This window comes from Taudactylus pleione, unplaced genomic scaffold (genome assembly GCF_031769625.1).
Source record: "Taudactylus pleione unplaced genomic scaffold, aTauple2 ptg000273l, whole genome shotgun sequence".
Classification (NCBI taxonomy): Eukaryota; Metazoa; Chordata; class Amphibia; order Anura; family Myobatrachidae; genus Taudactylus; species Taudactylus pleione.
In genome coordinates this window covers 2,643,925-2,668,972 of record NW_028284675.1, presented here as the reverse complement: position 1 = coordinate 2,668,972, position 25,048 = coordinate 2,643,925, and the positions used below count along the sequence as shown (strand labels likewise).

Sequence of the window (25,048 nt, the reverse complement as noted above, 5' to 3'; positions counted from 1 at the left end):
TTGTTATTTGTACACTGACCATCAGAAACAGAAATTTTTCTGCACTTCAATTATTGTCTGTTAAAGTTTCACGAAGGTGATCATTAGGGCTGTTGGCACAAAGCTAATTTTAAACCAATCTCTATGCCATCAGAAGTATAACGGACACTTTATTTTTAAAATGCATTCCATAATACAGATTAACATAATATGCATTAGTACAGTTAATAAAATAAGCACCTGTTACAAAGTGACCTGTCACTGGGTTACGTTTATGTTTTTAAACACATTTGGAAGATAATTTTTATGCAGCAAGTTTAGCAGTTGCCAAATACTAGTCCCAACATAAAGTGTAATAAAAAAAAACAACAACTGTGTATTATAATCTGTTGGAGAATAGATTGGAATGAAAAAGTGCATAGTGGGGCTATATGGTCTTTATGATCACTCACAAGCATTGATCATTTGGGGATCAGCAGGACATGTGAGTATACAAGCAGAATCAATGTAAGTTTCCACTGAATTGTGTGAAAGGTGATAACTGTGTAGAATAACTTAGAGAGGTTATAAAGAAGGGTAGAGTATTTAATCAGCTTACTTAGAGGTGGATTTTCAAGGAATGCTTAAAAGTTGGGAGGCTATGAGAGAATTCCACAAATTTTGTCCAGCCTGAAAAAAGTCCTGCAACTGGAAATGGGAGCAGAGAATGAATGTGGATGAGATGTGCAGATCTTTAGAGAGAGCAGATGTTAAGTTGAGAGATATTCTAGTATAAGGCAAAAGAAGTATGTTGATGCAGTTTTGTTAAGGGCTTGTATGTGAGTAGAACTATTTGACATTGGATTTAGTAAAATACAGCAACTAATGTATGGACTCAATGGGCGTAGCAGCAGAAGAACATGTTTGGCAAGGAAAATTAGCCCTGAATTCAAACTATAGTTGAAAGGTTGGATAGGGGAAGACCTTTGTGAAGGGAATTGCTATTGTTGGAGATTGATGAATTGAATTAAAGTTATGAATTGGAGATTATAAATATTAAATACAATGTTTAAATGTTTTTGCAGTGTTTTGTGTGAGATACATGCATATTCTAGAATGTTTGTAACATTTAAAGTAAGTAGCTTTGTTAGGATACAGGTTAGATGTGGGGAACAAAGGACCGCTCTGAGTCAAGTATGACATTTAGGCAGTGAAATGAAGGAGTATGGTTTCTTGTTGTGTTGGTAATAAAATTGCTCAGTAGGCAGCTTCTTTTGACTGTTGGGAAGTTTATTGGCTCCATTTTTGGAAAGTTTAACTTTAAGGTAGTGAGGCAACATCCAAAATGAAATGGGAGAAATATATTCAATTACCCAGGCAACACAGATGATGAGAGATCTGGAGAGAATAAATAAATGTGATTTGTATTGACATAGAGGGTATAAAGGCCAGAGGAGCTTATTATTTTTCCAAAAGCTGTGGTTTAGCTAGTGAATAAGAGAGTCTGCAACCAGCTACGTATTACTGCCGCTAACAGATAAAACAGAGAGTCGGTCCAGTATCTGTCAAGCGATAGGAACAAAAGCCTAACAGGGTCCAATATGTTGTGTGATGCAATTATAGGAAAGCCTCTCAAGATACTTGGATGGCTGTTGGGAGAGAGAGAGGATGGAAGTCTGAGAGACAGTTTGAGATTTTTTTCAGAATAGAATTAATATCCACAGGCGTAAATAATGATGGAAAGATACCAGTGGAGAGAGAAAATATACATTAGTTAAGGAGAGTGTGCACAAACTACAATGATTGATTTGTGACAGGGGAAGGTCAAGTGGTTAGTGATAGGTAGAGTTGAAGGATAATTTTGAGATCAAATAAAGAGAAGATGACAGATGGTGCAGAAAGTGAAATGAGCAATTTGTAGCTTGGGAAGGAGGATATCATATCTTACCTTTTTCAATATAGTCTTTGAAGTCTAAGGCAAAATCTTGGTCAGTGATAGTGGTCAGATGGGTCAGGTTGTATGAAGTAAATTTGTTTGAGAAAGTACAAGACTTACATCAATATTCCATTGCCAAGCAGACCAGGAGGATGTGGAAATAGGGGAAATTGTAACAGAGAGGTGAAAAGTTGTTGAATATTAATAGAAGTTGTATTTCTGTAAAGACTTGAGTGCGAGGAGTTTAATGTAGTGGTGGAGAGCTTGCAAGTGATCAGATGATGGTCAGAAAGTGAACAAAGCTTGTAGATTAAAGCAGTGGCCATCGTTTCTAGTAGAAGAGTTCACTGGGAGAGGCCAACAGAGGTGGCTAGAGAGAGCAGTTTGAGGCTAAACTGGATAATCAACTGGCATATTGGTAGTGTGTACGTCAGAGGATAGGAAATGTGGGAGTCATGGAGAGAAATGGGCAAGGAATCGTTGGGCTAGCACAGGGAGAACACAACTACATGCAGAAAGGAGAAGTTCAAAATCCAGGTATAATTTACATCAAAAGCTGGAGACTTGTGTAATGGAACTGTTGGTTGAACCATGAATGTGCAGCGTGGGGAAAGGAATCCTCATCATCATCATCATCATCTCCACTGAGTCAGACAGTCTGTATACAAACAAATAAATAGAATTAATCATAATAACAAATACAAAATAAGAAAGCTAATAAAACAGATATAGAATTATGAAGCAAGCAGGAACAATTACGTATGTTTTGATAGCATATTGCTACATAATATTTGGTGTATAACTAAATAGGTAAGGAAGGAAGACAGACAGACATTTCATATAGCGTAGAGAGGACCCTGCACAGGAGAAATTGCATTGTAGATTGTACAATCCCACCTATAGTACTTACCAGTTTCTAGACCTTGGAGGTGTGGGGGAAGGGGAGATCACAGTGTGAAAGGGCTGCAGGTGAAGCAGTGTCTGATTAATTATGTGAGGCAAGTTTCTATTATTGCCAAAAGGTTGTTTGATAGGAAGAGTACATGGATAGAGGCTAGTTTGTCACAAAGTGTATGGAACATTTAAAGGCTTTTGAAAGTGATGAGAGACAGGTGATATGTTTGCGGTTTTCTGGATTTCTGTAGTGTGCTAAATCAGAATGAGGCACATGGCAGATGGGGAGGAAGTAGTGTAGCCAGTTTTTGAATGGAGGAGGAGCAAACTGAAGCAAAATCTGTCACTGAATGACATTTGCTGGAGTTCATTGGGTAGCCAGTCAGCGATTGTGGAGCTCAGATTCCAATAATTGCCAACTAATGGCAGGATACCCCAAGCTCTCAAACATAGATATAGGCAGGAGCCACTTTTGTGGTCACAAGAAGAACTGCTGTCTTCCAGGACCCTGATAAGCTGGAAACAGCTGTAGTCAAAGTTGGATCATTAAGAAGGCGCCAAGTAGGGAAAAATATGCTTGTTGATGGCATTTGCTCCTTCAGATTCCCTCTCCCCTAGCAACGCCACTGTATGAACGTTGCTGGCTGCTCTCAGGTTTTGTTCCCTGTTTTCATCACTGTATATTGTAACTGTGATCCTTCACTTTGGAAGTAATCATTTAAGTCTTGTGTCTGCGTCCACCAATTGCATCCCCTTAGACTGCTTCTTATATGGCGTAACTCATTTACAAAATGAATTGCATGCAAGGAAATTTGTCAGCTGATCTAAGGGCTATAAGTGCTGAGTGTAAGGATAGATACAAATCTGGATAGTGCAGTCATAAAATTTGCATTATTGATCAAGGCTTTAACTCAAGTAATAATAGTTGCTGAAATTGTGGATGCATGGAACTTACAGAATGCAGCCAGCTGTGCTTCAGGCAGAAATAGGTAAACAATGAATATGGCATAGTTAGGAGAAAGTGAAATCTGACAAAATATCAGATTTAATTGCAACATCTCAATACAGTCAAGGTGGTCCTGAAGCAAATTGTACAAATCACAAGGTTACATTAATATGACAGATGCTGTAAATCTGCAAAATGAACATGGTTTAGTTAATGTCTCTTCACCTGAAGCAAATCTGTGTATCTATTCCCATGGTAGTTTTCTGTAATTCTATATTTATACATAATGCGGAGGATGAATTGTCAGGATGTAGTGAACGTAGGTGGATGTTTTCATAAACTTACAATTTATATTTCAGCCTAACCAAAGCTGTATCACATATTCACGACCAGGGGTCAAATCATGTCACCAGGCCTGTCTGTGTAAAGTGTACTACTTGGTTTGAGTACAACTGATGCTCTATTGTGTTCTTTAATAATGAAAAGTGAATACATTTGTGTCTGAAACCTATTATATCCTTGTTCCTATGACATAAGTGGGATGTATATGTTAAACAAGCCAGGTTAAGATCATTGATTTTCCTTGTGAGGCAAGGTTAGATTGAGCAATGACAGGTTAATGTGCATGACTAGTAATGGCAAAACCTACTGTCAAATCATATAATTCACTTTCTCTGATGATCATATTTACATGCTAAATTATTCATCTTGTATAGTACTATGTTTTATAAATATGCCATAAGCTGAGATATTATTAATGCGTAGGCAATTTTACAGGTCTAATTAATAATTTTACAAATCCTTATTTATTTGTGGAGGCACTAATTCTGTAACCAACACTGGCAATAAAAAGTGTTTTTTTTGACACCTTAAAACATGGGGGTGAAACCAGAGCACCCAGAGATAACTCATTCAAGCACAGGGAGAATATACAAACTCCAAATAGTTAGGGCCGTAAATCCAACAGTGCATCTCATATGTTATGAGGATGTCTGTATGTAACGGTAAAAGTAAATTGTCAATTTTTTTGTAATACAAATAACCTAAACTCTGTTATTTTCTGGGACTGAGGGCCTGATTCAGGTTGGATCGCAAGGCTGCGGGCGCACGTAATCGGTCGATGTTTGCGTTCTGCATATGCATTGCAGTGGGCATGCGCAAGCCGGCCACTGCGATTGGGTATGCGAATGCAGAGGACACGCAGCGGCACCCAGAAATGAATGACAGGAAGCACAGTTTGGGGGTGTAGAGTGGGGGGGGGGTCGAAGGAACGCAGGCATGCCTGTGCGTTTGAATGCCGTTACAGGGGCATACATAATTAAGCCCCAGCGACGGCATACGCGGCCAGAACACTACATGGCGCCTGGAAGCTTCGCAGGTTGTAAGGCATGTCATGCTCAACCACAACTCTGAGTATGGGTCCGATGTTTGTAGATGTTACCGATGTTTTCGCTGACTTGCGGATGTATGTAATGGGAAGTGGGCAGTTTTATAAGCTGATGGGTGTCTTGGTATAGTGCTGTGACTGCACTGCGATCGCATTCATTTGCATATTTTCACAGCAAGCGGGTGCGTGCGATTGCAGACTTGCGATCCATGCTGAATCAGGCCATGAGAGAAAAGGATGTTATAATACAGTAATAAAGGTGTTTCAGTTATTAGACTCAAGCCATGCAAAAGGAAACTAAATAAATTATAAGTACAAGAAGAAAAGTGACTTAGCCATTTCACTGTGTAAATTTAAGGTTAAAAGAATAGAACAATGCAGTTTTTAGAGTAAGCTATGATGAATATTTCAGTTACCAGCATTTAATTGTTAGTTCATGTGTCAGTTCGTATGATTAGCTAGGAACATGACTAGTTTCTTGTGGATATGGTTTGGCAAGATTTTTTTTTTTATCTTAACCAATGCCTTTTAATGAGTAAAGGTGCCCATCCACTAGCAGACATTAAAACAACTGCACGATTACGACATTGTAATTGTGCGGTCGTTTTTCAGTCTCTGATGAGCCTACACGGAGTGAGCAGTCGTTCAGTGCAGGCCAGAGTTACCGACTTGTAGCTCCCTCCTTCCGGGAGGGAGCTGTCGGGCATCCTCAGACTATGACTAGTCTTCACAATGCCAAGATAAATGGCAGTGAAGCAAGGGGCGGGCCATGATGACGCGAATCGCGTCATCGGGCCCCCCGCTGATGGGGATAATACTGTATTTGTGGGGGGAGCGGCGGCGAGCCAGATGGATCGCCGGGGACCGGGAGACCTACCTACCTTTCCGGGGGGCCGGGAGCGGCACCCGATTTTCGGGAGGCTCCCGACCAAATCGGGAGGGTAGGTGAGTATGGTGCAGGCTCATCAATCATCTGGAAACATGCTGAACCTGACGATATTGTCAGCTTGTCCAGCATGGTTGCACGAGGATAGATGTCTAAATGACCAGCGGGCACGCGCATTGCTGGTCGTTTTAGACTTTTTTACAAACTATTTGCAAACGATTTATGAATGATTGAACGATAACGATATCGTTATTGTTCAATCGCTCACAAAAATCGTCTAGTGGATGGGCACCTTTAGATTGCTTAAGATTGGTGTCAGACTATAATGGATCACAATTAATCAGAGGGATTTTTAGTGATTTAGTAGAATTATGTACTTTTTATTAACAACCATAGAGTGTACAATTAGTTATTTTACATATTGATGTGTTCCTATATGTACACTGTCACATTAGATTAGGAGCAAAGCGACATGAAAGTTACGTTCAACTACACTAGGGTCCCTATTTATCACAATCTGCATTTTTTTTATGCGGATGTGATAAAATATTTTCAGCTAAATTCGCAAAATGAAAATGTTAACGTATATTTAGCAAAAAAAACCTGTTGCTTTGAAATTGGCTCCTCTGATGAACCGGACCTTCTGATAGGTCGCGAAATGTGTCAGCTGATTCGGATCCCGGAAGCACATTCACTCATGCTTATTGTGTCCCATGCTGGTAATTGGGATTGTTGGCTTTGTTCTCAGTTAGAGCACACCTAGCTGCCACAGGCCTTCACCGCTGGCATTTTATTTCCCCTCTGCCAGCACCTGGCACTTTTTATTGGGAAGCAGCCATATGAATCATGGCTCAATTTTCAGTTACAACGTACCAAGCCACCACAATTCTTCACTGCTGGGGGTACTGATTCTGTTCCACATTGGTAACCATTGGTCCTTGGCAACTGGGCAATCTTTTAAACAACAGCGCATATTTGGGCAATTTGTTTACTGTTTCATCTTGTTCTCTCTGATTACACTCCATTGCAGTAGGAGACCATACACAATGGACCTGATTCAGACCCGCTTGCTCTGAGCGATTTTCGCCCATCTGCGTATGCGTATGATTCGCGGTGCGCGTGCGCAAGCCATTCGTTGCGATCTGATTTTGGTTGCTCGTGATCCACCATCAGGTCGCTGCTTTGAGTGACAGATAGTGCCATTTGTGGGAGGTAACGGGAAGGTGCTTGTGAACGGGGGAGTGGATGTGCGAATGCAGGTGTGTCTGGCCGCCACAACGCAGTTTAAAGGGCGTGCATAATTAGCAAAGTAGCGTCATTGTACACGTCACCTGCATGTATTTCAGCCTGCACAGCTTAAGGCAACCCCAAGGATTGCGAGCAACTCCGATGGCTCACGATGGTCTCGATTAAGCCTTCATTTCCCGGAGATGATGTGTGTTGCGAGTGGCAAGGGGGCGTCTTTAGACACTTGCGAGCGCACTTTGCCGTAGCTCGCTAAAACATAGTGGGTGTCCTTATGCGACACAGTATGAGCACTTCATTTCCGGCCCCTTTTTGCAAGCGAGCGACCGCAACTTGCGAGCTGGTCTGAATGAGCTCCTATATGCACAAGTGGTGAGAGGACTTTAGAACCCATACAATTAAGGATACTATATCTATTTACCAGCAATTACATATGACTGTATGTGCGTATACTGAATACACCACTGCCTGAATTAGTATTTGCATGTCACTACCTTTACACCAGTCGCTGGGGTTGGAGCTGTCACCTCCGGATATTGTGGGTGGAGCTACAGAAGCAATGGGGCATCAATTGGTGCATAGACCAGTTTAAAAAAAAATTGTCAAAGTTTGTGCTGTGTGGGTGGGTGTTATTATAACATGTTAATCTGTCCTATAAATGATATACCCTAGCCCTGCCTCAGCCACCTCAGTATGATCCATAAATACCTTCATGGAAGCTCCACCTCCCTCACACATATACCCCAATCGCCTCCTTCTCACACACTTATAGCCAGCCCTGCCCCAGCCATCTGCCTTTTCAGACATATACCCCAGTCCTGCCCCAGTCATCTCCTTCTCACACATATACACTAGTCCTGCCTCATCCACCTCCCTCTTACACACACATGCCCCATCTACCTCCTTGTTACACACATATGCCCTAGCCACCTACCTCTCACAGATATATATCATAGCCATGCCTCACCGCTGTCAGCCAGAGTTTCCCAGTGTGGTAGTTGGTCTGATGCGATTCTGCAGACATAAGAGAGACGTAAAAAGCAAATAGGGTTGAAGTTGCCAAAAGAATAAATGAAAAGGGGCAGACCAGATGGGCCAAGTGGTTCTTATCTGCCGTCAAATTCTATGTTTCTATAATGTTGACAATAGTCCCGGAAGTCCCCCCTGATGGCGGCCCTGCATGTAACAGACTCAATTGCACTGGTGCCAGAGCTGGATAAAGGGAGGGCACAAAGATTATGTGCCCTTGGGCCCCCTGGCCAGTCCAAGGAACTCACTGCCACCAGCAGTGACATAATATACAGGGCAGGCTTGTGGGGCACACTGATGAACAGGAGGTGGCATTTGAGGGGAAAACTAGTGGGCAGAGGGGGATGTAAGGTAAGTGACAGGTTAGTAGACAGGTGTCATGTGAGTAACAGGTTGGTAGGCAGGAATGGCAGGTTTGAGACAGGATGGCAGGCAGGGGTGGCATGTGAGTGACAGGTTGGTGGGCAGTGGGTTGCATGTGAATGAAGAGCAGGTGTGGCATATCTGGGGGTGTTAAGCACATTATCCAGATACACAACACCCATTAATTATGTTAAAAAATGTATATGTTTTGTTAGCTTACGTTTCATTGGCTCAGAGCCCGCAAAAGTCTGGCCATACCTGCTTTGCACTAACTATATGTTTTCTTATCAATGCAGGCTTATTGAAAGGAGTACTCTCAAACATATTTTTATTTATTGGCTAACTGCATGCAATATTACTAACACAGGATACCAGCTGTTTATACTTTTATATTTTCTGTGCAAACAGCTTCACTAATTATTCATACTACCTAGAATTGCTGCAAATATTATTGATTGTATTGTATTTTAGGGGTTTATGTATCAAGCCGTGAAAAGCGTGGAGAAGTGGACCAGTGGAGAAGTTGCCCATAGCAACCAAATATTTGCGGGTGTTTTCAGGGATATCTCGTAAATATTCTTTAAAATGCTTTTGTGTACTTAAAGTGGATCATATTATCAGAATAGGCAAGGGTAATTAGAATTTAGTGTAGAAAGTATTTTTTTTTTCCCTTGAAGAAAAGTGCTAATTTTCACAAAAGAAAACCTGGGGAAATTTTATCTCCATCCTCTACCCACTAATGCTTCTCCTCTGCATTTTCCAGCCTGCTAAGTAAAATTTTCAGTATTCAATACTTCATGTTGATGGACACACCTTCATATTCTCAGTCCAGTATTTCTTGTCTGAAGTGCTCAGGGCACATAAGTGTATTGGTGCGTAGACACGGACGATCAACAACGATATTGTTGTACGATTTCCCGGGTGTACTGGATGATCGATATCGATCATCCAGCACACCACCAATTTACCAACGACTATAGCGATCCTCGATCAACGATCGCGGGTCCCTAAAGTAACCTGGTTGATATCGACCAGGTTGGCCTGCATGCACGGTCAATGGACGATATCGATATCATCCATAAGTGCCCGCAGGTCGTTGGGCACCGAAAAATGAACGATATGATAAATATCGTTATCGTTCATATCGTCCATTTTAATTGTACCGTGTGTACGCACCGTATGGCTTGTTAGAGTACCTTTTTAACGGGCTGTAAAAGAGGGCCGTAAGCATGATGCTGTTTTGAGTCATAAAAGGCCAGTGTGAAGTTATACTACTATCATGAATTTGTGATGCATCTATCCATACAGAGAACAATTTTCAGTTTATGCGGGGGCGTTTTGTATGAAGTCCTGTACTTGTAAGCAAAGTAATGATGTTGCCATTACCTGGGGAAAAATACAAACTATAACATAAGAAATACTGTCGGGTCACTATTTATTGCAATGTTTTCTCCTCTTCCCCAACTTCTCATCTCTGTTTTCCCCTCTCTTTCTCTCTCTCTCTCTCTCCCTCCCCCGTCTTCGTCTCTCTGACTGTCTCTCCCTTCCTTGTCTCTCTCCCTATCATTACCTCCTGGTCTCTCTCTTACTTGTCTCTCACTTACCTGTATCTCTTTCCTCCGTCAGTCTCTCTCACACAAGTCTCTCTCCCACCCCAGTGTTCTTTTGCATGTATACCAGTATGCCATGTGAAAAAGGGTGCACAGTGTTTTGTAATGATTATTTAAATTAGTTCTGTTATCAGGGAGAACTGCCACAAATCCCTCCAGTGTCCTCAACAAACATTTGTTTTTAAAGTGACTTTTATACAAATAATAATTTTAAAATAATTACCTGGCATTTGGCAGCATGGCATCGTACACGATATCTTCTGATTAACCGTTCAGCACGGCCAACCAGAAGATATCACATGTGACCGCAGGAGCATGCAAATTGGGAATACAAATGTACACACGATATGCTTGATTTGTCGTTCCAATTTGCCAGGAAATTACAAATTGGGCCGCTATTGTTCTAGTGTACCCACCTTAAGACCACAGTTCAATCGTTTCATGATAATTTGGCCATGGACAATTATAGTTCCTGCTTCTGACTTTTATTTATTTATTTTCATGAATATCTGAAAAGCCTTTGAATACAGAAGACTAAAATTGTTTAGCGGAATTTACTACATAACTAAGTTGAACTAAAGTATTTGATAGATTGCAGACCTCCTACAACTCACATCACAATTACTTGGTTAAAGCAGCAATATCATTAATACACAAGTTCTTAATAATAATATTTATTCTTTATCCTTTCAGGCAGCTATTACTGCATATTTAGTTTTGCAGAGATTTCAGAGTGATTTGACTACCATGGCAACCTCAGTCACATGTCACATGTAGTGAGCGAAGAGACTTTGGGACGCCACTCTGAGATTTATCTTCAGTGTAAAATGTTTCCCTTTCTCCTCCCTTCTCTGCCTTTCATATGACATGTTTAGAGTTGTGAGCCAGTCAGTATAAATGGCAACCATACTTGGTTGCCCTCCACAAAAATTTTGAAAAGAGGTTCGAGATTAATAGGAGGACAGCTGACAAAAATAACTATATGATTCATGGATAAGAGAATTACTATTTTAAATTAAATGTGGGATTACAGCTTTAAATTAATATTTGTGCCCTTGGTAAGCGTTGTTACTTATTATTTTGTTTATTGTTGTTTGGTTTGCTACTATGTTTTATTATATTTTATTATATGTTTTTATATTCTCTTGTTCTATTGTCAGCTATCTTATCAGTCTTGAGACTTCTGCTTGTAATCTTCCTTTGTTGTTGTAACAATTATCTCCCATTGTTCTCTTGACATTTCATGTGACTATTGTCATAACATTTAATGCAGCAATAAAGATATTTTGTTTTGTGGGGGGAAGATAATATTTGTTTTTAGTTTTTTTGATCTGTGGTTATGAGTTAAAAAGTAAAATGTCCTTCCACAGGTGGCAATCTGATGCCAGAAATATATTTTATTGCAAGCTGTTTGGTAACTACGATTTCCCGGGTGTGCTGGATGATCGATATCATCCAGCACACCACCAATTTACCAACGACTATAGCGATCGGGTCCCTATAGTAACCTGGTCGATATCGGCCAGGTTGGCCTGCATGCACGGTCAATGGACGTTATCGATATCATTCATACGTGCCCGCATGTCGTTGGGCACCGAACAATGCACGATACGAACGATATGATCAATATCGTTATCGTTCATATCGTCCAATTTAATTGTACCGTGTGTACGCACCGTATGGCTTGTTAGAGTACCTTTTTAACGGGCTGTAAAAGAGGGCCGTAAGCATGATGCTGTTTTGAGTCATAAAAGGCCAGTGTGAAGTTATACTACTATCATGAATTTGTGATGCATCTATCCATACAGAGAACAATTTTCAGTTTATGGGGGGTTTTTTGTATTAAGTCCTGTACTTGTAAGCAAAGTAATGATGTTGCCATTACAAAAACTTCCAATTTGATGATTGTTATGTTTTTGAAAATTAAAAATAAAAACTATGTTGATGGTATTATACATGAGGGAGGAATAGATGTTTCTACAGGCTACAATTGTGTTGTAGTAACTAATTGGGAGCACTGCCTCTTATTGATCTGCCGTGACTTGATAAATGTAAGTAATTGTAGAAGTAAGGTATCATGATCTAAATATCTTTGTTTCCATGCTGTGGGCCATATAAATATTCTAAATACTAGTCTGTTGCTTTCTATTAATAAATAGCATATAAGGAACTTTAGGTTGTCATCTGACCTTAGAAAACAGGGCACAATATTACTTCATCCTAGTCATACAGGCAGTATAGATGCCAACTGTCCTTAGATTCCAGGGACAATCTCTGCTTGTAAAGATGTGTCCCTGGAATATTGACCAGCTGTACAGTACTATTCTTGTTGTTCTGTATATGGAATGTAATTATCACTCTCAGCTCTTATATTTTATAGCCAAGTTCAGTAAATATGTCGAGTCAGGGATTATAGTCCATGAAGGCTACATTACACATGACTTGCCTACATGTACGTTCTCATGCAGTGTCCCTGGTTATTTAAAACTGTTATAAAACTATGCTAAAATCCTAGTTGTTTATGTGCATTGATAATAATATAAAACGGCTCTTCTACAAAATTGCAAATACACAGCAAAAATACACATAGACCACACACTTAGATGTATGGATATTTGTAAGAGCAAGATTTTATAGGCAGGAATTAGTTATAAGGATACATACACCCAGTAATGCACCAGCATGCAAAATGAGACTTTGTATTGAGGGACATAACGGGTGATGAGATCCCATTTATAGGCTGCTTTCCCAACTTTGTTGTAAAAATGAATGAAGAGGATAGTAATAAAGGTGTTAAGGTGCATACACACGGTACAATATATCATTACGATAAAGACGATAACGATATCGTTCAACGATAAATATCGTTCAAATCGGCCATTTTTGTTCAGTGAACGACCAACGATGCGCGTTCCTGCATGAATGATAACGATATCTATGATCGTCCGTACATGCAGGACAATCTGGACGATATCGTCAACTTTGCGTGATCAGAGATGTGGCAGGAGGACTTCACTGAAAGATATCTTTCATGTCGTTGGTGGTACAGATCGTACCCTGGTGTGTATGCACCATAAGTTAGTAGGTTGGCCAGAGCCGTAACTAGACTTTTGGGTGGCCTGTGCCAGAAAGCCCATTGGTGCCCCCCCTATTTTTTAAATAGGGAGTTAACACTCCCGAAAAAAGGCCATGGCCTCATGGGGAAGGTCAGGGAAGAGATAGGAGAGGCCAGGAGATGCTGGGGATAAAATAAGAGGAAGCTACAAGTGAGAATGATAATAAACAGGAAAATTGACAGCCCCAAACAGCGCCCCTTGCCCTGCCATGGCACTGGTCGCACTAACCTAGTTACAGCCCTGAGGTTGGCCATGAAGTGTCATCTCACGCTTTCAAAAGTGCGCATAAATTTATATGTGTCTGCAGATTTGGGGGCAGATTGATTATATAGTGAGATTCCAAGGGCTGTGAAAAGGGAGCACACTGTGCAATGTGCTACACAGAAACGTGCATGAACTGAGATTCACAAATTGTAAGTTCTAATTAATAATACAAAATATAAGTTAAATAAAAATAAAGGAAACTGTGTACACAGTTGCCAAAACCTCTATTTTGTTACTAAAAATGTAATCTTTATACTGACAACTCAGCGGGATAAATTTAAGATTGCGTTTATTCATGTGCCAGTCTGTATGAAGGGTGCCACCTGTCATGTAACACTCTTACAAGCTGGAGCCGGAGCCAGAGAGGAATGCATAGAGCTGTGCTTCCCGGAGATACTTTTCCTCCAGTGCACCATCCCACACCAAAATCTATTTACTGTGTTTTGTAAGCTCCTCCACACAGAGAAGGGATTAATGTAGCTGAAGTGTAGTCACTGCCAAGGCCTGCAGTTCCCTAAGCTTGCTGTTTGTTTTACTGTGATTTCCATCCCCCAGAGAAGAAAAGGGGGAGGGGATGTATAAGGTCAGCCTGGAGATTGTGCAAGTTTTTAGTTTCCCACCTTATTAACTAGGCAGCTTTTTCTAGTTGTTTGTTTTGCCTGTGAACTGCAGGTAGATTAAGAAAGTGATTAGGCCGGAATTCCAGAGCCTGATAATATTTCATTCCCCTAGCTCATTGTTTGACTGTAGAGACCTGACATGATGACAAGGTTAATATGGGATATAGTTAATATTTTAATACCAATTTTAGATCTAGATAAAAATGGGAATACCCTGCAGACTATAATGACAGCAAAATAACCATTCCATGTCTGTGAAAAATACGTTTGTAATCATTGAATATTGATGTTCACCAATTAGAAAATGATTTTGCACATTGGCACTTTTATCCAAAGATAGAAGTATAAAATGAAGACTTTACAAAGAAATAATAAACCAGAGCCATAACTAGACTTTTTGGTGACCTGTGCCAAAAAGAGCATAGGCGCCCCCCCCCCCATTTTTCAAAGGGACATAACGCACCCAAAAAAGGGGAATGGCCTTATGGGGAAGGGCCAGGGAAGCGATAGGGGAGATCAGGAGATGCTGGGGATGAAATAATAGGAAGCTACAAGTGAGAATGATAATAAATAAAATTAACAGGCCCAAACAGCGCCCCCTGACCTGCGGTGTCCTGTGCCATGGCAACGGCCGCGCTACCCTATCTACAGCCCTCTAAGCAACAATTCATATTAACAGCAGCCACGTCCTTATTTATTGTTAGCATTTCCCTTCTTGCAGTGCTCGCCTGTGTTCAGTAATGGTTGTAACTATTACAACTAAATCTCCTAATGGCTGCTTGTGTGTCACATTAAAATAAGAACCTATCTTAAAATAACGACATAGAGACAGAAAATTGTTGGAAAAGGTCAGCTTATTTTATTCAATTGCTAAGAAATACACTGTATGGCAGCAGGGAAGGGATGGGCAGGCATCAGAGCAAGCCCAGACAATGCAACCTAAACAGCAACAAACAGTCATTGAGGACGGAGAACCACCTAGAAGGGTGGTGTTGTTGTCCCTAATAGAGTGAAGCCAGACATTAGATTTATACTAATATAGGTCAGGTAATGTAAATAAAATAACTGCACCAAAGGCCGCCCGATCCGCCGTTCTTTCCCACACAATGAAATACTAGATACTATCAACCCACCAACCAACCAAAGTATAGCATTGGGGGCGATGGGGGTTTGATAGGAAATATTTGTACAGGAGCCTCAAACAAGTAGCAGTTGGCTTAATTAATCTTCCTGAAAAACCTTACTCCAACATCTAGTAGGCCAACACAACACTAACATGAACACAACAACCAGTAGGGAAGTATATGGCTTGTACAAGAGGTGCCTAAAAGGTTGAATAGACAAACTGCTGTACATTTCCCAAATGTTGTCCTCTCATCTCATATCACATCCTCTTGCATTTCAGTGCTAAATCTTAATCTTTTTAAATACCTTTATTCCCCTCAATTATTTAATAATTATGTTACAATGAAAAAAGTATTTGAAAATTTCCAATGTGTTTACATTATGGGGTGAATTCAGTTGTTTTGTGCACACCCGTTAGTAATGGGTGCTCGATGGAACAAATTCAGTTGTTGCTCTAATTGGGCGTGAGTGCCCTGGGCGCCCAGATTTCTGCTTGCACCTCCTTAGGTGGTGAGCAGAAATCCGCAAACAAGTCAATATTTTGAGCGCCCAAACTGCATTTTCTGCAATGTGCCCAATAGTTTAGATGGGTTTAGCCGCTTTATGTGTTTGAACCCAGTTCATTTGGACATGACTGAAGAGTAATGGGTGCCCAAAAACAATTGAGTATCACCCTTATGAGTATGTGCCTCCCTGATACCACTTGTTTCTAATGAACTCATAGGAAACTTTTTCATTATTAGCCTACACTTTAAATTTTATTTTGGGAGATTATATCATTACTAGAAAAAGAGATACAGCAATTTAAGCTATTCTTTATACTTTTTTTAAAACTTTAATTGTACTGTACAGTATGTAAGAGTTATTCAAAGTCAAACACAGTTACGGCATGAAGTTTGAGTTTCCTTTAGTCCATTTCTTTATTCATAATAAATAACAATGATTACCTGTATTATATCTGTCTGTCTATCTAAGCACTTTACATTTACATGAAAGTAACCATATTACATAATAGGCAGCCTTTTTGGGTGCACTACAATAGTTACAATGGGTGAATACCATGTGAAATACAAAGTACATGGTACCTGAAGAGTCATGAGTTCCACAGATTGTTATCCCATCTTCAAAAGTACCAGGTGAGACAGCCACCTTGGGTGCACTACAAAGGTTACAATGGGTTGAATGAGCAATACACAGAGATATTATTACACTTTGTATACTGTATTTGTATTTCTTTGTACATCTCCAAACTACAAGAAACCCACATATTCATACGGTTCCATAACCATATGGTACCAGGCAAGACAGCCGTCTTTGGCGTAATGCATAGGTTACATTGGGTGGCATGAGAAACACTTGGAGATACTGTACTAAGCATTAAAGTAACATACTGTAGGTACAATAAAACATACAAAATACAGGTTACCCATAGCATTGCTTGCTCCCCTGATTGTTCATCCCACCAATGAGAGTACCAGGTAAGACAGTCATCTTGGGCACATTAGATAGGATTACAATGAGTAGGATAGGCAGTAAGTGGTGATATGATTAACCCTGGGGAAAAATACAAACTATAACATACGAAATACTGTCGGGTCACTATTTATTGCATGGTTTTCTCCTCTTTCACCAACTTCTCATCTCTGTTTTCCCCTCTTTCTCTCTCCCTCCCCGGTCTTCGTCTCTCTCAGACTGTCTCTCCCTCCCCTGTCTCTCTCCCTATCATTCCCTCCTGGTCTCTCTCTTATCTGTCTCTCACTTACCTGTATCTCTTTCCTCCGTCAGTCTCTCTCACACACGTCTCTCTCCCACCCCAGTGTTCTTTTGCATGTATACCAGTATGCCATGTGAAAAAGGGTCCACAGTGTTTTGTAATGATTATTTAAATGAGTTCTGTTATCAGGGAGAACTGCCACAAATCCCTCCAGTGTCCTCAACAAACATTTGTTTTTAAAGTGAGTTTTATACCAAATAATAATTTAAAAATAATTACCTGGCATTCGACAGCATGGCATCATACACGATATCTTCTGATTAACCGTGCAGCACGGCCAACCAGAAAATCTCACGTGACCGCAGGAGCATGCAAATTGGGAATACAAACGTACACACGATATGCCCGATTTGTCGTTCCAATTCGCCCGGAAATTACAAATCGGGCCGCTATCGTTCTAGTGTACCCACCTTAAGACCACAGTTCAATCTTTTCATGATAATTTGGCCATGAACAATGATAGTTCCTGCTTCTGACTTAGTTTAGAATTTTGTGGTACTACAATCATTGTAGAGCTTCTTTTGCCTCTCTACTGTTTTATACACTGTTTTACAACTTCAAATTTATTTTCATGAATATCTGAAAAGCCTTTGAATGCTGAAGACTAAAATTGTTTAGCGGAATTTACTACATAACTAAAGCTGGCCACACACTAGACCAACTTACATCCAACCAGCCAACTTGTTGATTGGTTGGAATGAAAATCTGGTAAGGAATGGGAGTAAATGATGATCAGCAATTTGCTCCTAAATGCCAATAAAAAGATGAAAATGGTCATTTAGACAAGTTTGTTAAATGTTTGATCTAAACTATTTGTTCAAACAACAGTTTTGGTCCATTTTCTTGAGTTTGGGAGCAAATTGCTGATTGTCATTTGCTTTCATACCTTACCAGATTTTCATTCCAACCAACAGATAATCTTTAGATGTGTGGCCAGCTTAAGTAAGTTGGACTAAAGTATATAGTAGAAAGTAATTGATAGATTGCAGGCCTCCTACAACTCACATCACAATTACTTGGTTAAAGCAGCATTCTCATTAAAACACGAGTTCTTAATAATAATATTTATTCTTTATCCTTTCAGGCAGCTATTACTGCATTTTTAGTTTTGCTGTGATTTCAGAGTGATTTGACTACCATGGCAACCTCAGTCACATGTCACATGTAGTGAGCGAAGAGACTTTGGGACGCCACTCTGAGATTTATCTTCAGTGTAAAATGTTTCTCTTCCTCCTCCCTTCTCTGCCTTTCATATGACATGTTTAGAGTTGTGAGCCAGTCAGTATAAATGGTAACCATACTTTGTTGTCCGCCACAGAAATTTTGAAAAGAGGTTCGAGATTAATGGGAGCTGAGAAAAATAATTAAATGATTCATGGTTAAAAGATACTTACTATTTAAATTCAATGTGGGATTACAGCTTTAAATTAATATTTGTGACCTTGGTAAGCGTTGTTACTTATTATTTTGTTTATTGTTGTTTGGTTTGCTACTATGTTTTATTACATTTTATATGTTTCTATATTCTCTTGTTCCATTGTCAGCTGTCATATCAGTCTTGAGACTTCTGCTTGTCATCTTCCTTTGTTTTTGTAACAATTATCTCCCATTGTTCTCTTGACATTTCACGTGACTATTGTCATAACATTTAATGCAGCAATAAAGATATTTTGTTTTGTGGGGGGAAGATAATTGTTTTTAGTTTTTTTGATCTGTGGTTGTGATGAGTTAAAGTAAAATGTCCTCCCACAGGTGGCAGTCTGATGCCAGAAATATATTTGATTGCAAGCTGTTTGGTAACTATGGCAGCCCTGTGATCACGAATATGTGATCACAGGGCAGCTATATCCATTGCTGATAAGTTTCTAAAAAATGTGTGTTAATGCACGATTTGATTGCCAAATAGGATTGCTACAGCTTCCAGCCAGTTACTTTATTCACTTTGTTTATTATGTTCCCTGAATACTGAGAATAATGTCCACATGGTGGCATCTTGAATTGCATTTAGAGATTAGTTAGATCATTTGAAACCTAATCAAAACTAGATAAATGATTTCAAAGGCATAATATAGGGAAGGACATTAACTACAAGATGTAGTTGGGAGAGGTTGGGTGACCAAAAACTAAACAAATTAATTTGATTTACATATTTACAGCATTTAGCAAAGTAAAAATATGAAATCATGAAGCAATATGATAACATCTATTAACCAATACCAATCTTTATTATAGTTTTATTTCCAGGTAAAATCTTACATTTCTTGCATTTCTTGCCCTTCTGTATATTTCTTAAATATTTTAAAAATATCTCCCAATAGCTCTATATTCTTGTGGTGCATTAAACCTGCTATTATGATACACAGATATGTTATGACATTGTTTCTCAAACTGAGCGCCGCAGCACCCTGGGGTGCTGCAGAGCACTTATAGAACGCAGCTGGGAGGTCCAGTCTGGTCCATAGGGGGCTTGGTGATCAGTGCCTGCATGTGGGGCATGGTGTGGGCGGAGCGGGAGCTGCTGCTGATGAAGAGTGGGGTTGGGCTCTGACAGTGATGCCATGCCCGCATTCTGCACTATGATGACCAGTGGTGGCTCCAGAGGTGGGGCTGCAACACAGTTTAAAATTCAAATAGGGGAGCCACACCAACTGCCGCCCCAAGTACTACCAAACGTCACCGGATGGGCGCACAGGCAGTTGGTGGTGTTCCCATATTTGAATTTTGGACTGCGCTGCAGACCCACCCCTGGAGCCGCCACAGATGATGACTCTGATCTCTGTTTTCATAGGGGCACAGTGCTTCCTCTGCAGATGTTGCACTTCCAATGCTGAGCTCCTCAGCTTCCTATAGTACCAAACTGTACAGCTGTCTCCCTTTCCTCAACAAGCTAAAGTATGTGTGTCATCATACCCCCTGCCCTCTTCCCCCTCAGGCCCAAGTGTGTATGTCACCATGACGCCCTCCCCTCAGGCTCTAGTGTGTGTCACCATGCCACTCCAGGCCCCAGTATGTGTGTCACCGTGTGCCCACCAGGCCCCAGTGTGTGTGTCACCATGACCCCCTCCCCCAAGCCGCAGTGTGGTGATATACAGTCCGGTATGGACTGTATATCACCATGCCCATCGAGCTCCCAATTTATGTATCCATGTCGCCCCAGGCCCATGTGTGTCTCATCTTGTTTGTTCCTTCTTTTTCTTCCTTTGCATATGTCTCAGATTACTCCTCTTAATATATCTGTCCCTCAACTTCTTCCATTTAACCCCCACCTCCCACCTTTCCTCTGAGCACTTTCTCCTGCCACCCCTTTTCTTCAACTTCTTCCGTCTTTACCACTTACCTTCCTTCTCCTCTTCTGTTGAAGAGGATCGGGTCATGCTGAGAGCCGATCAGAAGCGACACAGAGAATCCTGACGATGGCAAGTAAGAACAATTTCTTGTGTTTTAACTTACACACCTGAGTAAAAACTCTAAAGGTTTGATTCAGATTTAGGGTCCTATGTATCAAGCATTTTTTTCATAAAATTATGTAGAAACAGCAGTTTCTGCATAATTGTATGAATTGTTGCTATGTGCTAACAGCCAAATGCAGGAGAGTTCACGGAGATCTCCTGCAGAAGGCCAATTAGCACTGCACACTGCAGTCCCCATTATTATCAATGGAGAGTACCTTCTGACCCCTTTGTCCATACTATAAATAGCAAAGCTTTTCAGGGTTTGACCCTGCTGGCACCTTTGGGGTGCTGCAAAAAAAAAATGAGACACTAAAGGTGCCATGAACCAAGAAAGTTTGGGAACTATTGTGTTATGACATACTGGTTGGGATCCACCGACCTGGGATGTAGTGAAAGGTTGACAATGTAGACAGTCATAATGTCAACAACACAATGTTGACAGCTATGATGTCGATATTGGCAAAATTTCGTCAGGCAACGTGTCAACAGCTCAGCCCCACTGACCTTACCAAACAATTCAGTCCACAAACTATCTGCTGGCCCCAATGCACAATCAATTTTATTCTATTAGTCATGATTTGCAACTTGTGGCTACAAGATTTGCAGTTCCACAACTGTTAGAAAGTCACAGTTAGTCTACATCTGATTTTGCTCAATAAATAAACATATACTGACAAAATGACAGCATGCTACTTCACTGTAGGAAGAAATGAATGTGAATCAGTTCAAATTTATTTCAATCTAGGTATAGAGGCAACAGAAATACTACATTATAGAGGCATTGTATGATCATTTTGAAATTATTATTATTATTATTATTATCATTTATTTATATGGCGCCACAAGTGTTCCGCAGCGCCTTACAAAGTACAAAAACAAAAATTGTATACAAGTGACTTACAGAACAATACAGTACAGGACATGGATAATATATATTGCTACATTAGCGACCATATCACCCAGATAAGCAACAGAGCATAAGCAACCAAGTGTTAGGTGCCCTAGTGGTGAGTAAGAAGTAAATGACACTATAGTAAGGAGAAGCACAAGAGGGTAGATGGCCCTGCTCGTGAGAGCTTACATTCTAAAAAGGTGGGGGAAGACAAACTGGGTTGACACAGATTGGGACGAAGGAGCATGTAGCAAGGAGTTAGAATGATAGCTGAAAGGCTTTGATGAAGTAGTGGGTCTTGAGAGCCCGTTTGAAGGATTGCAAACAGGTGGAGAGTCTGATGGGGAGTGGGAGAGAGTTCCAGAGGTGGGGAGCAGTGCGGGCAAAATCTTGGAGGCGGGAGTGGGAGGAAGTAATCAGCTGGCATGAAAGGCGGCGTGCATTAGTTGAGCGAAGAGGGCGGAGAGGAGCGTGAAGGGAGATGAGATCAGAGATGTATATGGGAGAAGATTGGGTGAGGGCTTTGTGAGTGAGCGTGAGAACCTTAAATTGGGTTCTAAAAGGGAAGGGGAGCCAGTGGAGAGCTTGTAGGAGAGGGGAGGCAGATGTAGAGCGCTTGGAGAGGAAGATAAGCTGTGCAGCAGCATTAAGGATAGACTGGAGAGGAGAGAGATGGGATTTGGGGAGGCCAGATAGGAGGAGGTTACAATAGTCCAATCTGGAGATGACCAGTGAGTGTATGAGTGTTTTAGTAGCATCCTGGGTGAGATAGGGTCTGATCTTAGAAATATTTTTGAGATGGAAACGACAGGACTGTGAAAGGTTCTGGATATGTGGTTTGAAGGAGAGGGATGAGTCCAGGATAACTCCAAGACAGCGCACCTTGGGACTAGATGAGATAGTTATTCCATCAATTGATAAAGAAATAGTGGGAAGTGAGGTGATGTGGGAGGGTGGGAAGATGATCAGCTCTGTCTTAGACATATTAAGTTTAAGAAACCGCTGGGACATCCAGGAAGAGACAGCAGAGAGACAGTTGGAGATACGAGTCAGAAGAGAGGGGGAGAGATCAGGGGAGGAAAGGTAGATTTGAGTATCATCAGCATAGAGATGATAATGGAGGTCAAAAGAGCTGATGAGTTCACCTAGAGAGGAAGTATAGAGGGAGAATAGGAGAGGACCAAGAACAGAACCTTGGGGAACACCTACTGTAAGAGGCTGTGGGGGGGAAGAGGAGTCGTGAGAGGAAACTGAGAAAGATCGGTCAGAGAGGTAGGATGACAAGCAGGAGAGGGCAGTTTCACATAGACCAAGGGAGTGAAGGATATTCAGCAGGAGAGGGTGGTCCACAGTGTCAAAAGCAGCAGAGAGATCAAGGAGAATGAGAAGAGAGTAGTGGCCTTGGGATTTGGCAGCAAGGAGGTCATTGCTGACTTTTGTGAGGGCAGTTTCAGTGGAGTGGAGAGAACGGAAGCCAGACTGAAAAGGGTCAAGGAGGGAGTGGGAGGAAAGAAAAGTGGTAAGGCGGTTGTAGACAATCCGCTCAAGGAGTTTGGAGGCAAAAGGGAGGAGAAAGATGGGTCGGTAGTTAGAAAGAAGGTTAGGATCAAGGGTAGGTTTTTTAAGAATGGGGGAGACAAGGGCATGTTTGAATGCAGAAGGAACAGTGCCTGATGAGAGGGAGAGGTTAATGAGGTGGGCAAGATGGGAGCAGGCACAGAGAGAGAGGAATAGCGGAGGAGGCAGGAGGGGATAGGATCAAGGGGGGAGGTGGAAGGGGGGGAGGACCGGATGAGGGCCATGACTTCCTCTCCAGATACAGGGGAGAAGGATGTTAGAGTTGGGGAAGTTGATGGGGAGGGGTGATTTGGGAAAGGAGGAGGTGGAGAGCTGGGGGACTGGTTTGATATGATGTCCTGACGTATGGAATCAATTTTAGATGTAAAGTAGGTAGCAAAGTCAAGGGCAGTGAGCAAGGAGGGGAGACGAGGAGGGGGTGGGCGAAGGAGGGAGTTGAAAGTAGTGAAGAGACGCTGGGTATTAGAGGACTGAGAGGAGATGAGGTTCTTAAAGTATGACTGTTTAGAGAGGGAGAGCGCAGCACTATAGGATGAGAGCATAAATTTGAAATGGAGAAAATCTGCCTTAGAGAAATTGATCACTCAGTATTATAACTTTCTACTTCAGGGTCCATAGGGTATCCACAGGATACCTTGGGGTATAGGTGTGACGTCAGTCGCAGGGCACCAAAGAGTTAAGCTTTCAGCCTCCCAGGATGCACTAGGTCCCCCTCCTATACCCCGCCCCCGGGCCAAGGCACCTCAGTTTAGTTTGGTGCCTGGCCGGCGTCGGGTGCACCTGTCGGAGTGGGGGCTAGAAGAGCCCCTGAAGCTTTCTTCAGTGCAGCTGTGGCTGCACATCTGGATGTACAGCATGTACAGTCAGTCCTGACGTCCATGCTGTCTTCCCTACACCCCCGCCGGTACCAGAACGCCGGTACCGATTCGGGGATGCTGGTGAGCATCTGGGGTCACAGCTAGCGGTGACCCCAGATGTTCCGGACCATGGCCGGATCCAAGGGGGACAAAGGTAAGCAGCGGGGTCCCGCGGTGGGTCCCCGCTGGTCACATGGTCCTAAGTCCCCAGGCAGGGGGCTCCCTGGGGACTGGCTGCAGCGTGGAGCCAGGTACTGAACCTGCGCTTTCCACTACCCCCTGGGACAGCGGACCGCAGCAGAGCGGTAGCGCTGCGGCATCCCAGGGGTTAAATGCATGCCAGGGGAGCGCGCCTTCCCTGTCTCACAGCCGGCGCCTCCCCCGCTGCACACAGCCCTCTCTGCACTGTGCTGACTGGTCCTGTGTCAGCGCTCCTCCCCCAGGCCAGCTTCTCTCTGCTCCTCGGCGGCCATCTTCTCTGCAACGCATGGTGAACGCTGCTGGAAGCCTGGAAGGAAGCATCGTGGTCTGGGTCCCCCCGCATACCTCTCCTCCGCTGTGGCTCAGGTCTGTGTATGCAGCGCTGTGTCCTACCAGGCCCTGTGTCTGTGTAGTTGAGTGATCAGCGCTGTTAGTGCAGGAATTGTTATTTCTCTGCATTGTATGTGACTGTGCTAGCGCTGCTGCCTGTAACTTTATCTTCTCAAAACTGTCAGCTTTATTACTGTTCTTTCTGCTAAAGCCCTTGCAGTGCGGTGCTGCAGGGTGGTCTCTCGCCTATTTAATACTTAATTGGTGAGAGAGGTCACATACGTGGTGCCATCATGTCTGAAAGTGATTTTCCCCTCCGGCTACAGTGTACCACGTGCAAAGTACCGTTAGCGGAGGGGGAGGGTAGCACGGAGGGCCTTTGCCGGCAGTGTTTGTCCATGGCGCGGCCTATTACGGTTACAGCACCGGTACAGGAGCCGCCCTGGGCTTGTTTCGCTCAGGCGTTAACAGCTTTAGTGGGCCAGTTAGCTCCGCAGCCCGCGTTTACTCCGATGGGTTTGTCCCAGCAGTCTGTGGTGTCGTCACCCATGCAGGGGTTCCCACGACAATTGGTGGTACCCCACA

The 25,048-nt window shown here is 42.1% G+C and overlaps 1 protein-coding gene across 2 annotated transcripts in view; it reads left to right on the top strand.

Annotated features, from left to right (window-relative positions):
* FRAS1 (Fraser extracellular matrix complex subunit 1) overlaps positions 1-25,048 on the top strand; it is a 539,698-nt gene that overhangs the window by 710 nt on the left and 513,940 nt on the right. The gene's annotated exons all lie outside the window — the stretch shown is intronic.